General features: G+C 44.9%; 1 protein-coding gene across 3 annotated transcripts in view; it reads left to right on the forward strand.

Annotated features, from left to right (window-relative positions):
* SLC16A12 (solute carrier family 16 member 12) overlaps positions 1-18180 on the forward strand; it is a 104547-nt gene that overhangs the window by 18698 nt on the left and 67669 nt on the right. The window contains exon 1 of one of the 3 annotated variants that reach the window (XM_066355806.1): positions 10440-10681. The exons of the other annotated variants lie outside the window; for them this stretch is intronic. The gene's annotated coding sequence lies outside the window, so the exon portion shown is untranslated. Of the gene's footprint in view, positions 1-10439; positions 10682-18180 lie in introns of those variants that run through there. 3 annotated transcript variants of the gene reach the window in all.

Here is an 18180-nt window from a genome sequence, read left to right on the forward strand (position 1 = left end):
ACTCCATAAGATGCACCTGACCATAAGACACTCCTAGGGTTTTAAGGAGGAAAATTAGAAAGAAAATATTCTGAAAACCAAATGGTGTGTTAAAATATTTAATAAAATACTGTATTTTTCGCTCCATAAGATGCATGAACATTTTCCCCTCCACTTTGGGGGGGGGGTGCATTTTATGGAGCGAAAAATACGGTGTTTTTAAGGTTTTCTCGCTTGTATTGGGGCAGCGTTATGTGTGTACAGTCTATGGAAGGCTGTGGGTGCTTGTCCTCAGGGCTGCAGATTGCAAATTGCGAATTGCCTTTCTGCTTGGGAAGGGCCGTTATTTGCTGAAGAAGGGTATTTTTCCCCCAGCCTGCTTTGCTGGAGAGTGCTGAGGGGCTTGGGAGCCCTGCCTGTTTGCTCATCTGCCAAAACAAGACTTTAGTAAATGGAATGGCTCACCATTTTCTGGCTCCACAGTTCTTTTACCGTCTGCACAAATTCAATGAGAACCTGCATGGCCGTCCGTGGCAGTGAACACTGGCCTTACAACAGCTGTGGTGGAGGAGAGACTCCAGGAAGAAAGAGTTCAATAATGAGAGAGGTTAACAGTGCCAAATGCTACAGAGAGGTCAGTTAATTAAGAACGGCAGAGTTTGGAGTCATCGTGCATAATCAACAACTTGAGTGGTAGTAAGGGAGGCGGGAGGCAAATTCCAACCCACTGTGGTGGGAATGAGGAAAAGGATGAGGAGACAGTCAGTGTGCACAGGTCTTTAAGAGGCTGGCTTGACAAGGGGAATAAAGTAATTGGTTGGTGGTATCTAGAGAGGCTACAGCCTGACCTGTGGTGGCGCAGTGGATAAAGCGTCGACCTGGAAATGCTGAGGTTGCCGGTTCGAAACCCTGGGCTTGCCTGGTCAAGGCACATATGGGAGTTGATGCTCCCAGCTCCTTCTCTCCTCTCTCTCTCTCTGTCTCTCCCTCTCCTCTCTAAAATGAATAAATAAAAAAAAATAGGCTGGAGTTTTCTTCCTTTTTCTTTCCCTTCCCTTCTTTTCTACCTTCCTCCCTCCCTATCTCATCCCTCCCTTCCTCTCTCTCTCTCATCCCTCCCTCCCTCTCTCTCATCCCTCCCTTCCTCCCTCCTTTCCTCCCTCCCTTCCTCCCTCTCTTCCTTCCTTTCTTCCTTCCTTTCTTCCTTCTTTCCTTCCTTCCTTCCTTCCTTCCTTCCTTCCTTCCTTCCTTCCTTCCTTCCTTCCTTCCTACCTTCCTTCTTCTTTCTTTCTTTCTCCAAGTGAGAGGAGGGAGATAGAGAGACAGACTCCATGTAGACCGGGATCTACCTGTCAACCCTTGTCTGGGGCCATGCTTGCAACCGAGCTATATTTAGCACCTCAGGTGAAGGCTCCACGAAGCCATCCTCAGTGCCTGGACTGATGCCCTCCAATCAATCAAGCCATGGCTGCAGAGAGGAAGGGGGGGGGGGAGACAGAGAGAAGGGGGAAGGGTGGAGAGGCAGATGGTAGCTTCTTCTGTGTGCCCTGATTGGGAATCGAATCCAGGACATCCATACACTGGGCCAATGCTCTACCACTGAACCAACCAGCCAGGGCCACCTTTCTGCTTTCAAGATGAGAGACACTTCAGTAAATTTATAGGCAAAAGGGTCCAGGGAGGTGATCTAGGCTCAAAATAGAGAAAAGAGGAGAAGAGATACTGGAGAAATAGAAAGGATATGTCTTTCTTTGAGAAAGGCAAAAAATAGATGAGATATGCAGGCAGATATAGCTGAAGGAAAGAAAATGGAGGAAAATCCATGCAACAGCCCATTCTCTCTATAAAATAGTAACTAACATGTTTTGTATACTTTTTATGTTCTGAACATTATTATTATTATTATTATTTTGACACACAGAGAGAGAGAGAGACAGTTAGAGACAGGAAGGGAGAGAGATGAGAAGAATCAATCCTTTGTTGCAGCTTCTTAGTTGTTCATTGATTGCTTTCTCATATGTACCTTGACCGGTGGCTACAGCAGAGCAAATGACCCCTTGCTCAAGCCAGCAACCTTAGGCTCAAGCCAGCGACCATGGGTGATGTCTGTGATCCCACGCTCAAGCCAGTAACTCCGCGTTTATGCTGGTGAGCCCGTGCTCAATTCAAATGAGCCTACTGTCAAGCTGGCTTCGAACTTGGGCCCTCTGCTTCCCAGTCCAACGCTCTGTCCACTGCGCCACTGCCTGGTCAGGCTGTTCCGAGCATTATTAAAATTACTTTAAATATGTTAACTCAGGAATTTGTTGCACTAACTCTGTGAAGATGAAATTATTATTCTAGTTTTACAAATGAGACAACTGAAGCAGTGAGGCATTAAGTATCTTGCCTGAGGTTATGCAGTGACTAAGAAGCAAAGCCAGGGTGCAGAGCTGTTCGCCGTCATGCTATACTGCTGGAAAAGATGGGTACATAGAGCACTTATGATTTTGAATAAGCATTGTGTGCACAGAACAGGTACAACGTATAGCTCTGAGTCAAGCCAAGAACTCAGTCTGTGTTGGAAATGAAAATTATGTTGCATTATTAATCTGCAAGGTTAAGAGATTTCCCCTAGCAAAACTTACTTTACCAAGTATAGGAGTGGAAATGTTTGGATGTTTGCACTAATGTGGAATTGGAGATTGGTGTCTTGGAAGGAGTGGGATTGCCAGAGAAAGAGCAATTGATGTGATGTATCATAAGCTCGAGTCTCTAAAGAGAAGGAAACAAGTGTAGGACAGCTGATGAAATGGGAGAAAATGCAGGAGCAAGAAGCCGAAGGGCTCAAAGAGATTGAGAACAATGTACAGAATTAGTTGAGAAGTTGGAGGCTTGTGGAGTATAGAAAGTTGGGGATAGAGAGGAATACTTAATTTGCATAACAACCCTAGATTTGAGAAGTGAGGGCAGACACCAGTGATGATAAGCTGACTGAAATGGATTGGAGGTGAATCGAAGGGGCATGTACGACAAGGAAAAGGTTGAGGCTGAGATCAGGAGAGATGTTGGGTAGATGTTGACTAGTCTCACTGGAGGATAGTGCTCAGATTCCTAAGGACTGGTCTGAACTTTAAAAAGCTGCAATTTGATCCTGCCCTGTTGGCTCAGTGGATAGAGCGTCAGTCTGGTGTGTGGATGTCCTGGATTCGGTACTCGTTCGGGGCACACTTGAGAAGTGACCATCTGCTTCTCTTCCCTGTCCTCTCCCACCTCTCACAGCCACTGGTCCCAGTGTGGGCCCTGGGTGCTGAGGATAACTTGGTAGGGCTGAGCATCAGCCTCAGGCGCTGAAGATAGATTGGTTGATTCGAGCATTGGTCCCAGACAGGGGTTGCCAGGTGTATCCTGGTCAGGGCGCATGCAGGAGTCTGTCTCTTTACCTCCCCTCCTCTCACTTAAAGTAAATAAATAAATACATAAATAAAATAAAATAAAAAGCTTTAACTCAAAAATGTGATGATTTTAGGGAAAGGTATGAAAGATTAGTTGATATCTGGTATGCAATAATAATCACTCATTGTCATTGCCAAAGAACAGTTGAATAGCTTGTATTTTTGTACTGTAGCTTTTGAAAAAAAAGAACTTGAAATATCTATTGGCAAAACAACACAATTCACAAGTAACCGGATGCTTTAGCAAAGTGGTCATTATTACCCACGAAAGAAAAGACTGTGTGCTCTGATGAAATCTCTTCCTCTTCCTTCTTCCTCCTCCTCTTTTTCTCCAGTAGTACAGAGTACAGCACTCTCTGGGCAGAGAGCAGCAGCTGAAGATCATCAGGCTTCCAGATGTAGAGTTTGTTGTCTTTTGTGGGGGTGGGGGTCATGGGAGAGGGGCTAGAAACTTCAGTGGAAATCAGTGTGGTGTCTTTGCTTCTATAGTTAGCCATGTGATGGGAGCCAGCAATATGTGTTCCCTTTGTACAGCTGTGCATACCAGAGTCTTCTTTTCTCTCCTACCCGTTTAGGATCTCAGGAAATCACAATTAGATCTGATGTAAGCTTGGAAAGCCCCATGTGTGAAGGCATGAAGCGACTGCATAGGGACAGAATATGTGTATGGGTCTGGTATGTAAATGGCATGTGTAGATTTTGTATAGGTGGGGTGTAAGGAACAGAAACTCCAACCTGCACTGGTTTCACTAGTAAGGAGAATTCTTTCATGTAGTAGAAAGTTCAAGAGCAGAAGCTCTGATTTTGCTTCTTGGGTGATTCTCTTGACTCTGTCTTTTCTGTGAGTTGGTTTCATTCTCAACCTGATTCTCATCAAGGTCCCAAGATGGCTGCAATAATTTGAAGGATCACATCGAGGTAGGAAACACCCAGTGGAAGGGGAGAAGCCATGTCTTCGTGTCTGCTCAGTACCCAGGAAACCTTTCCCAGTAGCTCCCAAAAGACTTTTCCTCAAGTCATTGGCAAAGATTGGGTCACTGCCTTTTCCTTCATTCAGTCCATGACTGGCAAGGGGAACAGGACTGCTGTAATTCATTCATTCATTTATTTATTTATTTATTTATTTATTTATTTCAGAGACATAGAGTGAGTCAGAGAGGGGGATAGACAGGGACGGACAGACAGGAACGGAGAGAGATGAGAAACATCAATTATTAGTTTTTCATTGCGCGTTGCAACACCTTAGTTGTTCATTGATTGTCTTCTCAAACGTGCCTTGACCGCGGGCCTTCAGCAGACCGAGTAACCTGTTGCTGGAGCCAGTGATCTTGGGTCCAAGCTGGTGGGCTTTTGCTCAAACCAGATGAGCCTGCGCTCAAACTGGTGACCTCGGGGTCTCGAACCTGGGTCCTCTGCATCCCAGTCTATGCTCTATCCACTGTGCCACCGCCTGGTCAGGCTGTAATTCTTGATTAACCTTTGGGGATGGACTGGATGTTGATTTCCAAGAGAAGGTGAGGCCATTATTATGAGACTTCAGCTTTGTCAGGGGTAAAGAGCCTCAGTAGTTAAGTCTTTGACTTCAGTATTTGCTGACAGTATGAACTGGGACAAATTCCCAATTTCTGTGAGCTTCTGTTTTCTGTTATAGGATCATTGTAGAACTTGAAAATACTCAATGTAAATTTTAAGGAGTTGTAACTGGGTAAAACGACCCACAGCTTCTGCTGCTTGCTGGGACACAAAAAGCCAATATTCATCATGCAGGTGCTAGTGAAAAGGAAAGAGGTTTATTCTAGTGCCGACCAGCTGAGAAGATGGGGGGGACTTCTGACCTCAAAAAACCATTTTAACAGCTCAGACATCTTGACCAGATTATATAGAGGACTGGGGGACTTCAGGAAGGGAAGAACTCCCAAGGAGAGGATGGACATGCACTTTCTCTTGAGGGAGGGAAGTTCTTAGCTTCATAGCTGGCTGGACTTCTGCAGTCCTCTTGTTCTTTTTGGAGAATCAAAACTGTAAGCCTCAGTGTGGTGGGAGAGAGAGGAGGGGGCTTGAGGTTTCATTCTTCTTGGTCTGATGTTAACTCTTGATGTGTGTCAGCCAGATGTCTGTGATTTATCGCCTGCATGAAAGTTCATTATTCTGGAAGGGGAGCAGGTTGTTGAATTCAAATGAGATCTCAGCTAGAGGTGAAAGCATAGGATTGATTGTTTACTTTTGATTTGTTACAGAATACATACGTTTGGCTGCTAGATTGGTAATATTAAATTATAGTTACAGTTAGAGTGTCAAGCTATGTTCAATATTTACTAAGATTAATAAATTATTTTATAGGCTTACTTTATTAGTATATATACATATATATATATATTTTTTTTTTTTACAGAGACAGAGGGATAGACAGGGACAGACAAGAATGGAGAGATGAGAAGCATCAATCATTAGTTTTTCGTTGCGTATTGTGACACCTTAGTTGTTCATTGATTGCTTTCTCATATGTGCCTTTACCACGGGCCTTCAGCAGACCAAGTAACCCCTTGCTTGAGCCAGAGACCTTGGATCCAAGCTGGTGAGCTTTTGCTCAAACCAGATGAGCCCGCGCTCAAGCTGGCGACCTCAGGGTCTCAAACCTGGGTCCTCCACATCCCAGTCCGACGCTCTATCCACTGCGCCACTGCCTGGTCAGGCTATTAGTATATTCTTAATTTAATTCTATTCTATGGCTAGTCAGACTAATATCAGCAATATAGCATATTCATTTCCTGTTACAGAGCTATACAAATGCTAATTATTCATTTATTAATAATAATTATAACAACTATAATATTGATAAGAATAACAACTTCCATTTACTAAGCACTAAAAATGTTCCAGGCACTTGTTATAGGCTTAAATGCATTCTCTTTATTGCTCACTAAACACATATTAAACACCCATTGTACTTAAGGCACTCTACTAAATGCTTTTATTTCCAATCTCAGTTCAGCTGAGATCTGTAACAGTAAGGCTCAAGGTAGGGACAGAGAACAGGTGCCAGTGGTTTTACCCAGGGCTTTCATCTTTTTGACTAAGCAGTGGCGAGCCACTCTAGCACCCGGGGCAGAGGCCAAGGAGCCATCCCCAGCGCCCGGGCCATCTCCGCTCCAATGGAGCCTCGGCTGCGGGAGGGGAAGAGAGAGACAGAGAGGAAGGAGGGGGTGGGGTGGAGAAGCAGATGGGCGCTTCTCCTGTGTGCCCTGGCCAGGAATCGAACCCGGGTCCCCCACATGCCAGGCGGACGCTCTACCGCTGAGCCAACCGGCCAGGGCCCAATCTCATTCTTGAGGGCTGATTATATACCTTTTCAGGTGAGGTTAGTACAACGGGGAGCATGCAGTTAGTCATAAAGTAAGATAGCTGGTTCCCAGCATTGTAAAAGTCATCAAGCAGGATGGCCAGTTCCTGGGGTCGTAATTTCTTCTCCATGGCGTTCCAATCTAATCGCAGTCTTTATTGCTTCTTGGGGTCAGTCATCTCCTCAGGGGTATGGGAGCGTCTGGCTTCAGCGGTTCTCCTGCATTCCCGGGTGCGGGTGCTAAAGACAATCTAGGAAATAGGTTACATATGGTGCACTAGCAGTCATAGATCTGTATACTGCTCACAAAAATTAGGGGATATTTCAGACTAAATATGAAGTGATAAAATATCCCCTAATTTTTGTGAGCAGTATATATATGTGTATGTATATCTATATCTATATAGATATAGATATTATTGATTATATACTATATTGATACCCTCTCGCTATCAGACAATGAAGTCAGTAAGTGGTACAAATTACTTTTTTTTTAAATGTAAATTTTCCTGCTTTGAACATTGTTGTGAAGTGAACTTCTTCCATATTTTGGTTTATATCTTTATGATAGTTTTCCTGAATAAGAATAGCCAGGTCAAAGGGTTTGAACTTTTTATACTCATTGGCCCATTGGTTCATGATATGTTTTGAGTGGTGAAAATGACACATTTCTAGAGTTACTTTGAGGTTATGTGTTCTCTCATTCTATGGTGTTTTGTATGACTGGGATCAAAAAGTTTTTCAGAAAATCAGAACTACTCTGATACCATGTACTTTTTTCCAACCCCCCCCACCACCACCACCACCAATTGTAATAAAACAGTGTTTGTGTGGCTTAGCCTGTACTGGATTTTGAGGAAATCCAGCCCAGGTCAATTACTCCCCGTTAGTTCTTCAAGTCCTGCAGAGAAACTAAACTTGTGCATTTTGATTCCTCTTTCCCAGGCTTAGGGTACGTTACTGCTCTCAAAGCTCCTTGATGTGCGGGCAGATAGACTCCCTGATGATCTTTCATCTGCTTTTTATTCCTAGGTCTGGACTTCATGCTCAGACCTCTGCTGTACTCTTAAAGTAGTCGATTGAGTAAATTGATGGGAAAAACGAAGTGGGAGATGAGGCAGGATAGTAAGAATCTAGGAAAATTCCTTGGCAAGTAGAATGGGGAAACTGAAACAGATAGCTGAACAAACTGGCCAAGCAATTTACAGCCAGATCCAGAAGGTCACCTCCCTAGAGATAACGTCTAGGCCTCAGATATATTTTAGCTCCAGGCCCAGAAAAGCAGCAAAACCTGGTAGGCAAGGATAGGACCAGCTGCTAGAACTAATCGGCAGAGAACCTTCGTCCTGGGGCTGACTAATCGGTAGAGAACAGGACTCTGAAAGGGCACACCTGGAGAAGCTGATGAACATTCTTTTTTTTTTTTTTTTTTTGTATTTTCCGAAGCTGGAAACGGGGAGAGACAGTCAGACAGACTCCCGCATGTGCCCGACCGGGATCCACCCGGCACACCCACCAGGGGCAACGCTCTGCCCACCAGGGGGCGATGCTCTGCCCCTCCGGGGGGTCGCTCTGCCACAACCAGAGCCACTCCAGCGCCTGGGGCAGAGGCCAAGGAGCCATCCCCAGCGCCCTGGCCATCTTTGCTCCAATGGAGCCTTGGCTGCGGGAGGGGAAGAGAGAGACAGAGAGGAAGGAGGGGGGCGTGGAGAAGCAAATGGGCGCTTCTCCTGTGTACCCTGGCCGGGAATCGAACCCAGGTCCTCCGCACGCTAGGCCGACGCTCTACTGCTGAGCCAACCGTCCAGGGCCGCTGATGAACATTCTACTGAAAACCTCCCCCGAAATTCAGGCTTTAAAAAGCCTTTCAACAAAGGACCCAGCAAGTTCTCCCTCCTGGAAGCCCACCCACGCCTTTCCCTTCCCCCTCCCCGTGGGCTTCCTCCACAGGCTCTATCTCCTAAGCTTTAAGAGTCCCCACTAGACTTGCAACCAGGGGAGCACTAGACAGGGGCGGCTCCTCCTGGGCTCACCCCCGACCCTGTCTCCAAGGCCCTCTTTTCACTGGCTTACCTGTGTAGGCTCACCTCTTTCCCAGAAGGTTTCTAGAGCCAAAGCAGCCCTGGCTAGGCTCTTTCCTGTTGCTCCTTCTATTCCAGGCCTTTCCTTTCACTGTCCCCAGCTTTAATAAACTTACTCTCAAAATCATTTGGACTTGTGTTGTGAACTTTTTCCTGCGCAAAGTCAAGAACTCACACACTACTGGCTGGCCCAGGGCAGACCCGAAGGGCCAGGTCCCCCTTCCAGTAACAGGAGATACTCTTTGTTGTTGTTGTTGACAAAGAATGCATCTAGAGTGTTTGTTTTGGCATTGCAGTGGAGGTAGCAAGGCTTTCATTCATGTGACTCCACTTCCCATGTAATTTTTTTTCAATAATTCCTAAAATACTTTTTCCCATCTCTTCCTACTCACCCCCCTCCATGATATATTGGTGAATGCAGCTGTGTAGCAATGGAAAGTCAGAGGAAAGAAATGCCACTATTCTGAAACAGATTTTGAAGAAAATCATAGTCGCAACCATAGTCTACCTAATATAAATTGTGTACCTAATATAAATCACGTTTATGTTTTGTTCTCTGCCTGAACATTTCCTGAGATTATTTAATTTTATCCATTTATTAATTTTTTTAAGTGAGAGGAGGGGAGATAGACAGACTCTGATATGTGCCTCAACCAGGATCCACCTGTCAACTCCTGTCTGGGGCATATGCTCTGCCCATCTGGGGCCGTGTTTGCAAATGAGCTATTTTTAGCACCTGAGGCAGAAGCTCCACGGAACCATCCTCAGCGCCCAGGGCCGATGCTTTTGAACCAATTCAGCCATGGCTGTGGAAAGAGAAGAAAGAGAGAGAAAGAGAGAAGGGGAAGGGGGAGGAGAAGAGAAGTAGATGGTTGCTTCTCCTGTGTACCCTGACAGGGAATCAAACCCAGGATATTCACACACCAGGTTGACACTCTACCACTGAGCCAACTGGCCAGGGCCTTCTCAGATCATTTTAAATGCTAATGGGTCAGGTATGGTAATAGGCAAAAGTAAAAGAGGGGACCATCTCTTTTTTGGGGGGGGGGCATGGACAGACTGACCACACAGTGTTACCAGGACTCTGAGGGAAGTAGAGAGAGCGCTGTGTCAGCAACTAAGGTGTTTGGGGCAGACCCCAGAATTACCTGACGAAGTAGGTAGAAAATGGAGGCCTGGAAGTCTCCTTCTACCTGGTTACACAGCCAGTGAATGGGAAAGCCTGCATTTCAACCATAATCTTTCTACATTCAAGTTGCATTTGTTCTTTATTTCATTTCTTTTCCCAGATTTGAGTTTTCAAAATGACCTTTAAAATAATTCAGACTTTACAGAAGGAAACAAACCATCCTGCTCTCCTCACCTTCTCCCACACCTCAGGCTGACCCTGCTCACAGGCCACCTACTTTGCATGTACAAATCGCCTGAGGAAACCTCAGGTATGCCTGTCTCCAGCCAGACAGAGCAGCTGTGAGGGCAGAGGCTGGGTCAGGGATGTGCTGTCCTCTCCAGGGCCGACCTGCTGAGGGTCATGGCGTGCTGGGCTCTGGGAACCAGGATACTCCCAGGTTTAACAGCAACAGAGTGTCCTAAGGGAAGGGAGAGCTGTTTGTGCTGCTCTGGCTTGCCCGGCCAAGCAGAGAGCAGAGCCCTCCCGGTGGTGCAGAGGTTGGGGCGAGGGCCAGGGGCTGCCCTTGCTCACCTCTGCCCTTGTTGGTACCCAGCTTCTGTTGTATGGATGAAATGAAGTTGTCCAGGCCCAAGTTCTGCAGGTGCAGCATCAGACTGACTTTGGGCAAGTTGCTTCAAGTTTAGAAGAGTCTAGTCTCAGCTTCTCCAAATCTAAGGTGCACCATTTTTCCTCCTCATTTTAATGTTTCTAAAATAAGATGTCATTGGCATTAGATGTATATATTTTATATACTAGTGTTTCTTAGCTTTTTATTTTTCTTGAAAGACTGTTTTTAAGTCGGTGGGCTAACTTATACTTTGTTATTTTGGAATTATGGGAATGTGCTGATCCGTCTTTCGAAGAGTTGTTTGGAGAATGGCTGTTGCTTGATAACTCACTTTGCGGATGGTAAAGATCAGAAAACTGCCCAACTGCCCCTTTGTGGTTATTTCTCCCAGATATGCCTGGACAGATACTTCTTTTTTTTAAATTTTTTAATTTTGTGACAGAATGTGGGGGACAGATAGGGACAGACAGACAGAAAGAGAGAGAGATGAGAAGCATCAGGTCTTCATTGCATTACCTTAGTTGTTCATTGACTGCCTTCTCATATGTGCCTTGAATGGGGGGGGGGGGGCTACAGCAGACCAAGTGACCCCTTGCTCAAGCCAGCGACCTTGAGCTCAAGTCAGCGACCATGAGGTCATGTTTATGGTCCCATGCTCAAGCCAGCGACCCTGCCCTCAAGCTGGTGAGTCCACACTCAAGCTGGATGAGCCTGCGCTCAAGCCGGCGACCTCTAGGTTTCAAACCTGGGTCCTTCACATCCCAGTCTGATGCTCTATCCACTGCACCACCACCTGATCAGGCAATACTTCTTGATTTAAAAGGAGTGATAGTCTTTTGTTGTTTTAGGTTATAAGAATGTACATTTCTGATCTCCCCTTTCCCCAATAGCACTCAATAAGCTATATTCTTTTTTTAAAAAAAAAGATTTTATTTATTCCTTTTCAGAGAGGGGGGAGAGAGAGCTAGAGAGAAGGAGGGAGGAGCAGGAAGCATCAACTCCTATATGTGCCTTGACCAGGCAAGCCTGTGGTTTTGAACCGGCAGAACCGGTGACCTCAGCATTCCAGGTAGACACTTGATCCACTGTGCCACCACAGGTCAGGCAAGCTATATTTATTTTTAATAAAAAAAATAAAATATGGCTTTTAAACATTTGTGTGTATGTGTGTTTTTAAATTATGCCTTGGCAAGATTACAGTTCGCCTATCATGGATTTACTGGATTCCTGGCCCTTTTTGGAAATACCAGATTGGCCACAAAACTGCTGTAATTTGTACAGAATGTTAATCCCAAAGAAGTGCGGCAGTTCCAATGGGAAATGACTGTCACCTAGTTCCTGCAACGTGTTCAGTAATATGAGGAGATTAAAACAATTACTCAGACTCTGACCCTGTCCAGGTGGAGTTCAGTTCGAGAGCCTTCGAATGCTGAAGGCTAAGCAATGAGCTAAAATTTCCCTTTCCAGCTCTATTCAACCAGTCTGCTCTGACAACAGGTCTGGAAGAGTTTGCTCTCTGGTAGGAAACAAGAGGTTTATCTCGGCAGAGAAAAACAGGGTGCTCGCTAAGCAGATACCCGGGAACACAGATCACAGAGAGCATATTGATATTTCTACAAGAAATCTTAACAGTTATTTAGAGTATCCATTTACAAGTAAATGGTCAGTCACAGCATTTAAACCAGGGGTTGCAAATTCAAATGTCTTTGGGGGCTCAAGTGTGGAATAGCTGAGTTGTGACATGAGAGGTGGAGACGGGGCCATGGCCAAATCGAGAGAGCGTAGAAAGGTTTATTCTCTCACCCTTCAACAGAGAGTTCTGTCCTTGTTGCGGGAGACACCCGTGAACAGCAAGCCTTGCCCTCTCAGAGTTCACATTTATTGAAAAACAAATAACTAAACCAGTTAGAATGACCTCTAGAGTAAAAGTTGATCAAAACATTGGTCTGTTCTTGTGAATAAATTACACAAATTTCAACTTTGTTAGCTATTATTTCTGTATACCTGTTTTCTGGGTAAGCAAGAATCTTCTACTTATAAGTAAAAGGAGATTATTTTTGGCATTCTGCTTGCTCTGTTACCTTAATTTGCCAAATAACCATAATTATAAAATATGATTAGCTCTACAAGGCAACATCTGGTTTATTTCATTCTATTATAGTCTTGCTGTTTGATTGGAAAGAAAGCATTGTGAACAATCCTGTCTGTCTTTGCACTGATTGGATGACTTTCTGCAGGTAATCAATGGTGACTTAATGTGGTGTATGACCGCCCGGTCAGTGGACTCCATAGCAGGGCCGTAGAGCCAAGCAGTGTCTTGAGCTGGGAACTCCCCAGGACGCGTCCACAGGGAGCAGTACTCTCACAGGCCTGGCTTTCTGCAGTGTGACCCTGATGAGGTCACTAGAATAACACGCCTGGGAGCTGGGACTTGGGAAACCACGTGGGAAAAACGGGGATAACAAGCATTCATGACTGCACTTATCTTCACTTTCAACAGCCAGAACTTTGCTGGGCCTGCACAGTGAGGCAAAACCAATCATTCGGGGAGAGAAAATGCCGGACGCAGGCAGGGAATAGAGCCTTTTGAATCTCTCTGTTCTGTCCAGTCTTCAGTGCCCTGGTGACCGTTTTTAGTAAATTGATGGGTATTAGGGATGTGAATGCCTGTGGCTGAGGTTCCTGGAGTTTCTTTGCACGCGCCCAGGAGCTGCTGCCTTCTCCTGTGTGTCAGCGTGTTGCTCTGAGACAGGAGGCAGCACGCCACGCCAGGGCCTCAGCTTTCCCGGCCTGGGGAATTTCCCACTGGAGGGACCTGAAGTCCTCCCAGGTCATACATATTAAATGCAAAGAGTAAATTGCAGATAGAATGATTACAGCTTTATTTTTAAATTGTGGCAAAATATGTATAATGTAGAATGCAGTTCTGTGACATTAAGTACATGCACATTGTTGCTCAGCCATCACTACCATCCATCTCCAAAACCTTTCTAATCTTCTCAAACTGAAATTCCATACACATTAGATAATGAGTCCCTATTCTCCCTCCCCCTAGCCCCTGGCAACCACTGTTCTACTACCTGTCTCTATGAATTTGAATATTCTAGGTCAGGGGTCCCCAAACTTTTTACACAGGGGGCCAGTTCACTGTCTCTCAGACCATTGGAGGGCCGGACTATAAAAAAAAACTATGAACAAATCCTTATGCACACTGCACATATCTTATTTTAAAGTAAAAAAACAAAACGGGAACAAATACAATATTTAAAATAAAGAACAAGTAAATTTAAATCAACAAACTGACCAGTATTTCAATGGGAACTATGGGCCTGCTTTTGGCTAATGAGATGATCAATGTCCGGTTCCATATCTGTCACTGCTAGCCGTAACAAGTGATATGACACACTTCCGGAGCCGTGACGCATGCGTCCCGCGTCACCGGAAGTAGTACTGTACGTGAGCGATGCTGGGCTTTGCGTCTCACTGACCACCAATGAAAGAGGTGCCCCTTCCGGAAGTGCAGCGAGGGGCGGATAAATGGCCTCAGGGGGCTGCATGCGGCCAGCGGGCGGTAGTTTGGGGACCCCTGCTCTAGATATCTCATGTAAGTAGAATCATATAATATTTGTCCCTTTATGACTGGATTATTTCACTTAGTATAATGTATTCAAGGTTCATCCATGTAACGTCAGAATTTCCTTACTTTTTTTTTTTTTTTTCATTTTTCTGAAGCTGGAAACGGGGAGGCAGTCAGACAGACTTCCGCATGCGCCCTACCGGGATCCACCCGGCATGCCCACCAGGGGGCGATGTTCTGCCCCTCTGGGGCGTTGCTCTGTTGCGTCCAGAGCCATTCTAGCGCTTGAGGCAGAGGCCACAGAGCCATCCCCAGCGCCCAGGCCATCTTTGCTCCAATGGAGCCTCAGCTGCGGGAGGGGAAGAGAGAGACAGAGAGGAAGGAGAGGGGGAGGGGTGGAGAAGCAGATGGGCGCCTCTCCTGTGTGCCCTGGCCGGGAATCGAACCCGGGACTCCTGCACGCCAGGCCGACGCTCTACCGCTGAGCCAACCGGCCAGGGCCAGAATTTCCTTACTTTTTAAAGGCAAAATAATATTCCATTATGTGGATACCACATTTTATTTATTTACTCATGTGGACACTTGAGTTACTTCTATCTTTTGCATAATGCTGCTATGAACATGGATATGCAAATGTATGTTCAAGTTTTGGTTTTCAGTGCTTTGGGGTATGAACTTAGAAGTGGAATTACTGGATCATATAGTAGTAATTCTACTTTTTGAGGAACGGCTATACTGTTTTCCATAGTGGCTGCACCATCTCCATTCCCACCAGCAGCAGTGTACAGGTGTTCTAATTTCTGCACATTCTTGCCAACCCTTATTTTCTGTTTTTGCTTTTTTTTTTTACTTTTGCTTTTTATAATAGCCATTGTGATGGGTGTAAATTCTCAGTTTTGTTTTTAGGAAGAGCATTTCCATACACATATGATACAGAAAAAAATTGTCCAAACTATTTACTCCAAATAAAAACAGTGCTTATTGGGTGACAGGGTGTAGATGATTTGTATTATTGTCTTTTTGCTCTTATTCCCTCTTTTGTTCTGCAGTAAGCACGTATAATATGTACAATTAAAAAGATTTGAGACTCTAAATCATGTTGTATCAGTTCAGAGGCTAAGGGTACCTCCGGTGTGCCCCGGCTGGGCAGCACGCACGTGGGAACTCAGTCTGGTTGAGTTTGGACTCGAGTTGTGCCTGTCATGTTGCCACTCTCCATGCTGAGGCCGTCCCCAGATGCTCCAGGATTTGAGGCCCAGCTGCCTCACGTTCCTCTGTCCAGTGAAGCTGAAACAGAGCTCCTTGGCAGGAAATTAGACTGCAGCTAACCTTGTAACCAGCATGTGGCTTGTAGGTACCTTAGTCCACCTTCCTCCTCTATTTTGATTTTTAGTACAAAGAAATCTCCATTTTGAGTCTGTTTACTCGACAAGGTTATGGCTGGTCATCTTAGTTGATTACAGATGAATGGGAAGGGTCCTTTATTTTCTATTTTGTAAAATGATATATTCTGTAATTTTCCAAAGAGTGTTAAGACTCATAACAAGTGTCTATGTTAGCCCGAAAAGCAGTCAAGCCTGACCTGTGGTGGCGCAGCAGATGAAGCGTTGACCTGGAACGCTGAGGTTGCTGGTTCAAAACCCTGGGCTTGCCTGGTCAAGGCACATATGAGAGTTGATGCTTCCTGTCCTCCCCCTTCTCTCTCGCTCTCTCTGTCTCTCTCCTCTCTCTCAAATGAATAAATAAAATCTAAAAAATAAAATTAAAAAAAAAAATGCAGTCAAGATTGCACATGCACCAGTTCAGAAAGAGCTGAAAGAAATCCTTTAATGGAGCAAATTGCTACTTTTCTGGAAAAAGAAGAAAAGGGTTGTCAAGTTTATTCTTTTAGTTACTATATTTGATCATGTGTAGGTTGAAAGGGTGGGTTACACAATATGTTTGTTTCTTAAGGATAAAGGGAGTGATGAACTAGGGAACAGGTGATAAGCAAAAACATTAGTTAAGGGCCTCTACACATGACTGACTCTTTGAATCAATGATCAGTGACCTTTCATGGGAGCCTTTTTTTGTGGTTTGTTTTGTTTTGACATGATGATTCTTGCTGCCTAGTTTGAAGGCCAGGAATTTGAAGCAAAGTCAAGGATACGGCTGGAATGATCTAAGCTTGAGCTGTTGGGACTTTTGCTGGTTTCATGCAGCTAAGAGACAAAGCAGTTAAGATCTGATTAAATTTGGGGCCTCCCAGAGATGGAAAGAGTTGAAGCTGAGGCCAAGTTGCTATGGGAGAGGCACAAGAGCAATTCCATCCCTTAATCATATTACATCTGGGTGAGATGCTGCCATTCATTTCATCTCAACATTTCTCCTCACACACAGACTTCTCACAAGAGAAGCAGTGGGTAATTTGGGGTTTTGGCTTTCTCTCAGCTTCCTCTCTTGCTCCCAGCCTCATGGCATGCTGTCCTGTCATCCTGCACAGCCCTGTCGGAGGCCTGCCATCATTTCCATCACTGTGGCCCCAGCCAGGGAGGTTTTTACTGGCCCAGATTTATATGGGGACGATTTCAGATGCCACTGCCAACACCTTTCCTCCGGCTCTTCAATCTGATCTGGATCATGGGCTTGCCTCCCCATCGCTTTGAACACACCCACCCTGCCTCACCCACCTGGTCCTGGGACGTTTTCAGGTTATTGTCTATGATTCGCTTGTTCATGACTCTTCTTTCTTCAGGCACAGCCACAAATCCATCCACAAATCCACGGGCTGCAGGGACTCACTGGAGCTTCCCTCTTCTCTGTCACCATGGTGTGAGCTCACTCCATGTCTTACCCACTTCATCGTTCTGAATCAGCACAGAGGAGGCAGCGAGTCGTTAAGAGAGGCCCTTCACAGGTTAATGGGGTTTTACAGAGTCTTATAAAATTCTAAGTGGGATTGGGATGGCAACTATGGATTAGATAGCATTACATTAATTGTGATTTTTTTTTTTGCTCAAGCAAGTCACCACTTTATTTTAAAATTATTTTTTAAATCAAACAAGTCTACATTTACATAATGAGATGAATCAAGGACCTACCACTCTAGTAGGGCATATTTTATATCAAAGGAAAGTAATATATATATATTACTTTTTATGTATATATATGTATGTGTGTGTATATATATATATATAGAGAGAGAGAGAGAGAGAGAAAGAAACAGTAAAAACCAGTTATGTGAGAAATAAGTTGTTTGATAGATTTAAAATTTAATAAGATTTGTTATATGAAGAATGTATTGTTTTATCCTCTTTGATCCTGACCTTTGAACAACACGGGGCTGCTTTTGAGAACATTCACCAGAGAAAAATGAACTAAGTGCTTGTCTGGTATGACTTGGCACTTATTACCAAATAGAAGCCCCTGCCCTTGACCTCAGATTGTAGTTTTGATTGTGGGTAGAACACAAGTTTCCCGTAAACTTCACCTGGCACTGTTGCTCCTTATCCAGTCTTTGATAAAGATCTAAGAGCAGGCTGACTGCTGGTTTCTTTGGACAGATGGAGGCCTAGTTGATAGGAAGTCGGGGATTCTTGGTCCTCTGCCAAATTAATAGTTGTAAGCATCATGTTGGCCTCAGTCTGGGGGCAACCAGTATGATTTGGCAGCTGGAAACTTAACTGCAGGCACCTGATGGCAGGGGTATTGACTTTATTGTTGCCTGGCAAAATGTGCAGCTGGGATGACATGTTTATTTGCTTCTATAATCCCGAGGGCTGGTCGAGACACTTGACACATTTTTTTTTAATTTTTTTAATTTTATTTATTCATTTTTAGAGAGGAGAGAGAGAGGGAGAGAGAGAGTCAGAGAGGGAGAGAGAGGAGAGAGACAGAGAGAGAGAAGGGGGAGGAGCTGGAAGCATCAACTCCCATATGTGCCTTTACCAGGCAAGCCTAGGGTTTTGAACCTGCGACCTCAGCATTTCCAGGTTGACACTTTATCCACTGCGCCACCACAGGTCAGGCATTGACACATTTTTGACAGCTT

Source organism: Saccopteryx leptura, chromosome 13 (genome assembly GCF_036850995.1).
Source record: "Saccopteryx leptura isolate mSacLep1 chromosome 13, mSacLep1_pri_phased_curated, whole genome shotgun sequence".
Lineage (NCBI taxonomy): Eukaryota > Metazoa > Chordata > Mammalia > Chiroptera > Emballonuridae > Saccopteryx > Saccopteryx leptura.